The sequence below is a fragment of the Cydia splendana genome, chromosome 17 (assembly GCF_910591565.1).
Source record: "Cydia splendana chromosome 17, ilCydSple1.2, whole genome shotgun sequence".
Taxonomy (NCBI): domain Eukaryota; kingdom Metazoa; phylum Arthropoda; class Insecta; order Lepidoptera; family Tortricidae; genus Cydia; species Cydia splendana.
In genome coordinates, this window is record NC_085976.1 from 3,928,919 (window position 1) to 3,941,168 (window position 12,250).

Genomic DNA, 12,250 nt, shown 5'->3' on the forward strand with positions numbered 1-12,250 from the left:
ACGTCGAATACACATAACATAATAATTACTAGACAGGCCGAAAATATATGTTACTTTTCATTGTTTAGAAAAGCCTTTGTTATTTTGGCTATTCAATCTACTTGAATAACAGTTTAGAAATAATGTTAAAAATATACGGAGAAAAAGATATTTATATAGCGGTTTCTTTAAAACGTGGCCCACTCATTATATTTTCAAACGCTTTGAATAAAATACAGTAGTCTGTAAGTATTTCGAAAGTGATTTCTACACAAACGTACATATTTTATACTTAGTAGGAACATTGCGTATTTATTTAGAAGCTTCCTATTAAGCTTTTTAAAACGAGATTTTCGCAAAGTAAGAATTTTATTTTCTAAATCACCTTGAGGTTTTTACATAGGTAATGAGATTTGTTATTCAAGCTCGAAACAGCGCGGCGAAAGTAATTCAGGCCCTCAGGGAATTAGGTTTATGCACTAAAACTAAAGTAAACCACTCTCCTCTAAAATTGTGTCTTAAAATTTAATTAATATTGCTTTTACGAAAACCACTTTGTTATTTAAGCTAAATGCAACATGAGGCACGGTATCGGTCAAGCATAGACGCTTTTCAGATAGATTTTCGTAGATTGATCCGCCTGTTGCTATCTCTATTGCACGCGCATAAAATTATATAATATTGCTATCCCGCCCATTATGCCGGTTGTCAATGTCTGTGCGAGTTTGACACCAATATAGTTTTATAATACGCGTGCAATAGAGTTAGCATCAGGAGGGTCAATGTACGAAAATCTATCTAAAGCGTCTCTTCTTCAGATACGTATATTAGCCATGAATTTTAGCATAACATAGAAAAGCTTGAAAACAAGAATCGACAATATAAGGTAAAAGAGCTTCAACGCCGGGGCAAGACTTTAAGGTGAAAAATAAATAAACGACGTCACGTGCCCTCTTTTTCATACAAACCTAGTCCCACTTTTTTCTATGGATATTATGGAAAAGCGGTCGTCTACTATTCTCTTAAATCAGAAGAAAATTTCGCACTTATCAAGTTTTAGCAAGCGTACCTAATATTAGGTTATTGTCAATAATTAGGGTCCATTAATCTAAATAAAGACTGACATTGTTTTTGACTGAGAATTATCCTGGCTGCTAGCTGATGAATGAATAGAACGCTCAAATGTATTTAGTTGAAATTGTTAAAATTCTGTGTAACGCAGAATGTCTAAATTTAGAGGATTCAACACGTCGTGTTATACAAATATTAAGATTTCTGCTTCCCTCTGGGCTACAACAAACAAAATATTTATTAAAATAATGCTAAGTTAATGTATAATGTTGAATCCTTTGCATCAGGAACCATCTCTAATAGTAAAAAGCGAAGTTAATTTATTTCAGTAGCCCACATTTTCATTTAAGCGGCTTTAGCCGGTCTCATATCCTTTAGGGTACTTAATAACTAGGTATGCTGCCTTCTCATGTTGGAACATTTTTGTAATTATGACCTCATAGTCTTCACTGCAAGCTTCAGCAAAGTTATTTAGTCTCGTGCCTGCTATCTGATCCCTAACTGTACTCACGATTAATTTTACATGACAATATTAAAATCTTTCCTTACTAAGCGAACAATTAATTATTGTTGGTATATTGAATGCATAAAGGTTTAATAATGCTTAAAACAACAAAACAACTATATAGTAATAAATAATAGGTAACATAATTACTGTACTCTGATATATGCGATCAAATAATATACTTTAACACTTATAGTCAGATTTATATTCATAAATATTAAATCGTTTAGCTCACATGATGTCTTTTGTTACACATTGTAAGTACCACAGTTAACAAATCACCCGTATAATTTATGCAAAGACTTACTTGACATTGGCATTGGTTCGCTCAATTCAAACAGTGCACATTTAGATATCGTGTGTCAATCTTAATAAACCACACATTAGTTCAATGAATCGTTTGGTAATGACATTCCGAAGAGTCGGTCAAATATCGAATGACACGAAAAAAGGCGTGTCTATAATTTGGATGGATACACAGGCATAAGCACTGCAGTGCCAAATAGTTGAGTACAATCAAAGTATTAAATATCGACACTGACTAAGTGCCAAGAACGTGCATAATTGTATACCTACATGACCTTTAATGCCCACACAATAAGGTATTATAAACATTTTTGGCACTTTGTCCATGCCGATATTTTAATACCTTGAATGTTCCTACCTAACTAATCTAACTATTCAGTAGATTTTAATAGAACTGAACGTAGGTGGATTTTAATAAAACCTGACTGCATAAACATTTTAATACAGTTTCAGAACTATCTTGAATACCCAAACTAACCATTCGTCAAATTATGTAGACGTACCCATGTCAAGCACGATTGTCATAACTTGGTCATAACTAAAGCTAAACACATGACACATGACAACCAAATCGCGATCGCTACATCAACTAAAAGACAGGGCTCAGGGAATCCAACGAAATTGAGAAGGAAATTCACGAAACAAGAAGTACCTAACTAACTAGTAATTCAAAGGGAAAATTTGTGAGGTTTATTATAAAAGTTTTTATGTCGGTTATTAATTAATACAATCAAAATAGCCAGGGTAACCAAATTAAATAAAAATTAACAATTTCCTAAAACTAAAATGAAATAAAAACAAAATACGCTAATAACATTGTAAAGAGTATAACATGAAACATGATTTATATACTAATATTGTGTTTCAATGTAATCCTTCTTGTACTACAAGGACGTTTCATTATGGTGTTGGTAAATAATACGATCTGATCTTTTTTACCGACTGTTTCTATAAGGCTGCTACGGCTTAAACACCGAGGTTGCGTTGATCTATTTGTTCAAATATTATAGATCAATTCAATAGGTCCGTGAAAGGAGGGAAGAGGGCAAATTAAAATGGATTCTGGTAATAAGTAATAGATGTTCGGTAGTAACTTTCACCTTCCAGATTTTATTTTCTCTCTTATCTCTTGTGTTCTTGACCATTACTAACGTGTGATCGTAAATTTAACAACCACATTTACTAGTCTGTTGTTTCAACCTCAAAGTTTATTTAGATATTGTAGGTTCAGATGCCAAACAATAGTGGAGCGCATGAGTAGGTTTTTAGTGTCGTAATAAGTTTTTAGTTTAGTGTAGTAGTAGGTTTTTAGTAGTTTAGGTAAGTAGGTTAGATTTATGTTGTAGAACCTTGTCATAATCCCTGTGAAGTTGATGTACAAGGAATTTACTAACATCAGCAAAATTTTACATTCAATTTCCAACTATGTACATAATATTAGACAGAACAGCGTTACTTACCTAGATGTAAAATTGTCCAGTTCATAACTGAACTAGTATTACGCAGCGTGCTACGGAGACGAACAACACGCGAACGCGAAGCGAAGCGATGATGCGACGCGAGGTGAATCAATCCTTTTTGATACCTATAGAAGTGAGGCTGTCCCATTTCAAAACCTAGTAAGTGACAAATTTCTCCAAATTTTTTTTACGTTATTTGGACCCACCTAGTAAGTCCTCACTCGATTACAAAGACGCCTGCTCAAAAATCGGCATAAATAACATAGATTTTGACACCTCCAAACCTAGTTGTAATGCTCGGGACAAATGTTGCCCTCGCGGTCAAGGAGCGTGCGTACATTCCATGCACCCCTCCTCCCTCCTCGCGTCGGTTTCCTCAATGCTGAGGGTCGTGACCATCTCGTCGAAATAGTTTTGTGTGGACCACTCGGCGCCACACACTTCTATCTGCTGCCTCGTGAAGAGCGTCGTGTACGGTGGTGTCAAGGGTGGTGCGAACCTGGTCAGTCCAACGTATCGGGCTTCTGCCCCTAGGTCTGTTTCCTTCCACTTTGCCAGTGACCACTAATTTTTCGAGATTATCGCTGCTTTTCCTGGCTATGTGTCCGAAGTACTCCAGAATCCTTCGCAGGCAGGTGGTAGAAAGCCTCGTCTGGATCTTGAGCTCCTGAAGAATCGATACGTTGGTGCGATGTGCTGTCCAGGGAATCCCCAGCATCCTGCGCCAGCACCACATCTCAAAAGCATCAATGCGGTCACGGTCGGCTTTCTTTAAGGTCCACGTCTCTGCGCCATATAAGAATATGGAGAACACCAAAGTGCGCACAATTCCATGCAACAAATGTCATATCCCTAGTTCTGGAGGTATTTTGTTTTTTATTTGCTTTCTTTCGACCGCGATTTTATTAGTGCAGAAGCAACCGCTGTTGCTGCCTCTGTCTGGGGTTGGGTTAAGCATTTGTTTGGGACACCTTTTCTAGTCCTTTCCCCGGCTGAGCGGGGGAAGCAGTGCCTTCCTGCATAGGGCTGCTTCGACACCCAGAGTGCTGCCGAGTCCGTGTTGTTAACCCAGTGCAACACAGAAGCGACCACTCTCTCTGAGCCGCCTGTGTGCAGGCATCAGCCAAAGCCCAGTTAGCACCACAACTGAACCTCTCTGCCTCTGCCCATCGCCACAGGACTTTAATACAACTCGGAGTCCGTTAACCAGTACCAGTCAATTGCGCAGGACATATTATAGTGCTCAAGTGTGCGCGCAGACACAGGAGCAGCCACTCTTCCTCGCCCCTCTGTACCCGGTGGAACGGAAGACCGTTACGACCAGAAAAGGGTCCGGATGCAGCCTCTGACCGACGTTAACTTTGACCTCTAACGTCGCCCTAAGCTTTCGGCAAAGCTTTGCTTGCTTGCAGGGTCCGCCAAAACCGTTTGCTTATCAGCTGTCGCTCGCCTTTGCAACTAAACCAGACTTTTTACACGTAGCGGGAGGTGCCCGCTTAAAGACCGCGATCACGGTCCCCCTCAACCAGGCTTAGCCCACGTGCCAACGTGGTTTACCAGGACGTGGCCACTGCGTGTACAACAGTTACTCGGAGCCACTGGTAAGAGATTTACAGAAAATCATGAGCAAGATTCTCCGCTACAGGCGGATGACAAGAACCATTCCTCCATATATTTCCGCTACGCCCCAACCAAGTTATTACGCCACTGGTAATAACTTAGTGGTAACTAGTGGGAAAAACCCCGAAATGTCTTGAATGTTGACAAGTGATACACGAGATTCACACCTAAAAAGAACACTTACTAGGTATTGGAGTGGGAATATGTAACACAAAACATCGGTGCTCACTTTTTCAGAGTTGGGGCATAAAACGTATATAAATACAATAATATTTATTAAAAACTAAAACATTTTTTGAGGCTGACACATTTTATGTTTTTACGCTCTCCTGTAAAATTTGGTCTGAAGCACTTACTAGGTTTTGCTATGGGACAGCCACAGTGTCCTAGATGGGCGATCTCGTTGCGAACGCGAACGCCTTTGGCCCGCCGCGCCGCGTCACGTTCGCGAGTTGTTCGCTTACGTAAGACGCAGGCGAACTAAATATAATAGCGTTAGTTTACAACCGAAAAAAATTTACAATCCGTCACACCTCTTTAAAACCTTGCATGTTCAGTTACGGGCGTTGTTACCAATAGTTACAAATTAGTCAGGATATTTTGGATGTCAGTCGGCGATGAAGATACTTATTATGTTTTTACTTGCGTTTCCGTCACTTCTCTTACCGACTTTAATTAAATTTAATTATATATTTAATTATTCACATTTTAATTCGAAGAATTTATTATATGTAAGTAATAATAGAAAAAATACTACATTATAGATCACTAACTAACTAACTATTTTGGCTCAGCGAGTCAAAGAGAATCTTGGCCTTCGAAACGAGAGCATCCCACCTGTCCCGATCCTGCGCAACAGCCTGCTAGTTACTGACGCGAAGCTGAAGCAGATCCGCCGTCACACTGTCTTCCCAGCGATACCTGAAGGCCTACCGCGAACCACGTTCGATGTGTTGCCTCCCTGTCACACTTACGTACGAATTATCAGGTGCGACACAGAGGCAACACGTCGAACGTGGTTCGCGGTAGGCCCTCTGGGCCGACCCACCGGACGGCTACCTGTCGGTCGTACATTGTAGATAGGTAACTTCTATTCAAATGAGGTCTGCTCTATATAGGTAAATCATAAAGACATCAGCCTCACAAGTTCAAAGGAACTTGCGAGCCTCGAACCGTTTATAAACAAGTTAAGAGTAAGAGGCTCTTAGTTTTCTAATGTAGGTACAAGAAACTCCCTATTTTCATTCAAAATATCTTGCGCATTAATTATTCTAAATTAAATAAACATTATGATTAAGTACATGTCTTTAAAATATCCCATTTTTGTAACAACAAAATGTAATTATTGTTTACCTTAAAATTATGGAAATTTCTATATTTAAGATAAACAAAAGATTTAGAAGCTTCATAGAGTTTGTAGTACTTGGTTTTAAGTAGTTTTCGCTGTTGTTGTTGTTTATAATATTGTGACTATTTAAAGGTTTGTTTACCATTTAGCAAGGACATGCTAAATCACAATGGCACAGTCTAAACAGTCATTCGACGAGGTGGTGGGGGGAGGGGGAAGCGCACCCGAGCTGCATTCATCGCTGTCATCGCCATTGTTAGTAGCTCGGTACACGTCAAAAGCCGTCGGACCACTGTTACTTTTTACACTGTGGCAATGGTATCTTCATACCACCGTATCTTTTTCAGTATTTACGGCTCTTTACTACTTGGCTTATATCGACCAGGATATGCACCGCGATTACCTTTTGTATTGTTGTCGATATAAGTCTAATAAAATTAACCGTGAATCATTCAAACTTGTCTTTATCACTTATTTGTCAATACTAAAGTGTATGTAAATATCGGCATAAATACTTGTTTTTAAATCCCTAATTTTGCTTTACCAACTTTTGGAGTAAAGTTAAATAGTGTGAACTTATACCGAATATTAATTCATAGGTATCATGTTTATCATTTTGCTTTTAACTATTATTTAGTATAATAATAACATATTTTTAGTGTGCTTAAGAAATTAAGTTAAGACTAACATTGTATAGACCAAAGTCCGAAATAAAGGACATTAATTTATTTTTTATTTTTTATTCTACTTTTTGAAAACTATTTCCATTTTTATAACGATAACGGACCATGACGTAACAATGGTATCAAGTAACGTTATGCCTTTACTTAGCTATCGTTTAGGTGACAAATGGGCCTAATTGCCGCCCAATTAATAAGGCTTGGGTATTTGAACGAATATGACGCAAACTGGGCTTAATAACGTAATGCAACATAATGAAGAGTGCTTGAAGATATATCAAGTAGGTAACCTACTCATCAAAATCACTATAGTATCCGAAATACCTGTCCTGTCTGTTGTTAAAAAATATCTCACCCGGCGCGATTCGGGTAATGAATTAGATATTCACTAGATATGAAATAGTAAAGGTATCTGACTTTCCACGGCAAAAGGTACCATTGCCCGGGCTGAATATTGGAGCGGCGTTAATAATAGCGTAAGCGCCAGCCGCCATAAGGTACCTTTTGCCGTGGTGAACGTCACATATCTTTACTATTTCATATCTAGTGAATCTCTAATTCATTTCCTGAATAGTAGAAGTAGCATAATCCTTAAACAGAGATTCAAACATAATCCCTAAATCCCTAATCAACTAGACCTCTGTACATATTTCATAATTATACGTAAGATCCGACCTAATTAATATAGATGAGAGGTATTTTTTGTTTAGTATTAAGAATGAAGCTTATTATTTTCCATGACGCTCCGCGATTGTTACGCCATTTAGGGTCGTGTCCTAACTAAGTTGGTTAATCCATACTTACGCTATGCATGGTATAATAATATACTCCGCCTGGTACTCTATTCCGAGATTCGCGTATGACCTAACTGACACGGGCCTACGTCATCATGCTGTTTACAGGTTCTCAAACTTTAAAATGTGGGAGAATTTTAACCAACGGTGAAAATTATTTTAACGGCATTAATTTTAAGTTATTCATGTAGAAACATAGTAAAATAAAACAAATCTAATGTATTAAATTAAACTTTATTTATCTATACAAGACAAACGTTTAAAAAACTAATTCACAGTTACACATTAATTACCCTGCTTACGACGTGAAAAGTTTGGAAAACACTGCGACTGCTGACACTGAGCGAGAAGGAAATAACAATTAACACGCGTTCGACAAGGATGACGGTCAGGGCATGAAGTTATCTAGATCCGAATTGTCAAATGTGACAGCGCTATCCTGTGTTGCCAGTAATGTAAACAGAATTACCCGAACGTCTGAAATTTAATTCGTGAATCGGAAGATATTGCTAACGAATAATTAAACTTGACGTGTTATTGTAAAATTTAAGATAAAATACATATAAATGAAAATTATAAAATTATAAAGAAATATTTTAACTTATTAACCATAGGTATAATGTACCCATGTAACATGTTATGTTGAAATAAAGTGGCAATGTTATTGTGACGTAGGCCCGTGTCACTCTGGGAATAGAAGACCATGTTTTATTAGACCATGGTTAATCCATACTTACGCTATGGAATATCTAATTTAGCTAGAACCCTAAATGGCATAGCAATCACGGAGCGTGACTGTAGGTACATTTGGAACTGTGACGCCAATAAACCTTTTACAATTCGGTAATTAATAACACTCAAAGCTTTTTGCACGGTTAGATAGGATTATCAGATTACATTAATAGTTATCGACTAACGGTTAAGTGACAACAATAATCCTACTACCTAAACATGTCAAAGTATTTGTTTGGATATTTGTTCCTACAAATTTGTTTGAAAAAGTGGTAGTACAAACCTTTTTCCGAGGTAAGGTAAGACCGATACCGATCAATAGTGCAAAATACCGGGTGTGGCCTGTAACATGAGCAAATAATTAAAACATAGATTGTACTCCTCAAACGGTGACACTTTTGTTCAACAACTTTTAAATATTATGAAGTATTTAGACTCCCTATTTGTCATACAAAATAAATATTATCTTCAATGGACGCCATCGCCACGCCCAATCACTGTGATTGACGTTGCTTGTCACGCCTCAAACATAACAAAATTCGCAATACATTGCGTCTTAGAATAAACTTTAAAGTGTATTAAAAATCAAACCCCATGTTATTCAGCATACTGTTTAATTTTTTGCTCATATTACAGGCCACACCCGGTATAGTTAAGGAACATGTTAAAAAATAAATGTGTCATTGATCTCGAAAGTTTACATTATAGAAACCAATGGTTGGTAATCTCTGAATGACGTCATACTGAACAGTAAGTGAGTCACATTAACATACGTCAGTATCTGGAAGCCAAATCGGTGATTGACTGATTTAGGTGCGGTGTGGCATTCAACCACAGCGTTAATGTCCTGAGGCCTGGTTTGATTTAGGTGCGGTGTGGCATTCAACCACAGCGTTAATGTCCTGAGGCCTGGTTTGAGTGTCAAATTAAATTGGGATTGTCTGAAATCTGTATCGTTTGTTCTGATAGTAACATTATTAGGTACAAAGTATCATCATCATCTTAATTCCTCGCGTTATCGCGCACTAGTTTTACGAAAGCAACTGCCATCTGACCTTCCAATCTAGAGGGGAAACTAGACCTTGTTGGGATTAGTCCGGTTTCCTCACGATGTTTTCCTTCACCCAAAAATGACTGGAAAAATATGAAATGATCACAGATTTGTGGAAATGATATTTTGTACATGAGTTCCGAAAAACTTATTGGTACGAGCCGGGGTTTGAACCCGTGACCTCCGAAATGAAAGTCTCACGTTCTACCGCTACGCCACCAGCGCTATTTATTAGATACAAAGTGTGTTGTAATTAAATTGAAGTTAGATAAAATACATTTGAGATTCTCACAATGAGCCCCTTCATTTGATTTATAGCATAATAATATAGACTGAAAAACGATTTCTTTTTCATTTACCCTCTAAACTAAATGGCCCTATGTTGTTCCTTAATATTACCACTTGTACCTGCCACGTTAATTCATTTTGTTCAATAATTCTAGTTTTCTAGTACCTATAACGCACCGATAGAATATATCGGTGCGATATACTAGAAAACTAGAATAACGATGTTTCCAAAATGTACATCCTACATTCATAAGAATATTAAGACACATGTATGAAAATTGCACCAGTAAAGTTCAATTAGACAGACTAGGACCAGACAGACATACCAATTGACAGAGGCGTCAGGCAGGGTGACCCGCTGTCTCCAAAATTAGCGGTACTTGAATCATCAATCAATAGTCTCAACTGGAACCATATAGGAATATACATCAATGGTAAATATCTGAACCGTCTGCGTTTTGCAGGCGATATCAGGGCGATATTAAGCTTGGGTAAACTTTTACATAATGTTGGTTAAGAGTGTTAACCAGCTAAATCCATTTTGAAGTTAATTTATTTTTAACTTTAATATCTATTCTTGGCGAAGAGACTCTGGGACCGCCGGGGCCTAGCGCAAAAACCTTCTTTAAGGATATTTCCCAGCGCCTTATTGACACCTCAGGTGACCGGAGGGCTGGCAGCAACCTCGAGAATAGTCTGGCCAGTCTGGCCATCCAAAAAGGTAACGCTGCCAGCCTTCTGGGCACAGGGGCGTATTTTGAAATTTGGCGCCCCGGGCCAATACGTTTTGCCGCCCCAGAAGTCAAGGAAGAAAAACAAAATGCAATCCGGCATGCCGCCCCTGAGGGTTGGCATATGCCGCCCCTGGAGGTTGGCGCCCCGGGCCATGGCCCGGATGGCCCTAGGGTAAATACGCCCCTGTCTGGGCACCATAACGCATGAAGGTGACCTGGGGAGCATTTGTTATTTATAAGTTTAGTTTAAGATTTGTTATAGTTTAGTTTTAATTTTATTTTTTTTATTTTGTTTGTTATAAATATTTGTATATTCTAATAAAAGTGCAAATATCTATCAAAATAGGTACAATATTCTCTATTTAAAAAAATAGATGTAGCAGGTTTACACTCTTAGCCAACAATATCGGTTTCATCTCTCATGTCGTAAGCGCTCTCAAAATCTTACACTGAATTTGTGGTGCATCCATTAACTTAGGTAACAAATTCCTTTCGTCAGACATATTTTAAAATATTTATATCACAACGGTGAGGAAGGACCCTCGACGGGCCCGAAACATGTCGCCAATAATAGCGATAAAAAAATACAAGTGAGTGTAACTTTTGTAATCGAAATATTTTACCAATTCCTTCACTAGAATGTGAAAAGAGTAATATCATTAAAATTAAATGTAATAATAATAGCCGCAAAAGAAACTACGCGTATACGTGTAAGACACCTTGAGAGTACAAAGCAACATTTGTTCAGTTGTACAACCGAATTTTCACGCATGTCGTTCTGCAATGAGTCATGAGTCATGAGCTCACACACCACTACATTATTATTTCAAGTCGCGGGTTATAGAAGTAAATAAGCAATATTGATATAGTTCATAGCATTAAAAACAATATTTGAATATAAAAATAATAACGTACCTAATTGGTATATGACGCATAAATACATACCTACTTGTAGCTTACCTGACGCTGTAAAGTAAATACTAATAATTATTTTAATTTTAATAATAATATTTTATTTTTTTAATTGAACGCGAGAAAAATGTACTCATGGCACTGAAATGAGATTTCAACTAAACTGAATTTGACGACCGGTCTGGCCTAGTGGGTAGGGGTAGTGAGCCTGCCTGTGAAGCTGATGGTCCTGGGTTCGAATCCCAGTAAGGGCATTTATTCGTGTGATGACAGATATTTGTTCCTGAGTCATGGTTGTTTGTACCCACAACACAAGCCTTCTTGAGCTTACTGTGGGACTTAGTCAATCTGTGTAAGAATGTCCTATAATATTTATTTATTTAAACTCAAACACAAAGGCAACCATAAAGGCGGCGAAATGCTGTTTACGACGTATATTAAGCATTTACCTTGATGTAAACACAAATTTAAATTTCATAACGAACTGTTTATTATTTAACTAATACGTAACAAACAACACACAATGGAAGATTCCGTGAAGTACGCTGAGTGTACGCAATACATCGTAACTTTACGACACTTTCGAGTAGGTCCTTTTAACATTCATTTCGTAGGAGCTTTTCGATACAAAGCGGAAAAAACATGTTATTGGCTACAAGCGTAGCGAGTAGCTCGCGCTAGCAGTGGACGCGTTAATAAGGAGGGCGGGTGCTAATTGTAAAATATTTACAATAATAATATTTATTTTTTTGTTTTGATTAACGCTCTTC

General features: G+C 37.8%; 1 protein-coding gene across 1 annotated transcript in view; it reads right to left on the bottom strand.

Annotated features, from left to right (window-relative positions):
• The window catches only part of LOC134798704 (gonadotropin-releasing hormone receptor), a 76,277-nt gene that overhangs the window by 27,468 nt on the left and 36,559 nt on the right, over window positions 1-12,250 (bottom strand). The window lies entirely within an intron of this gene.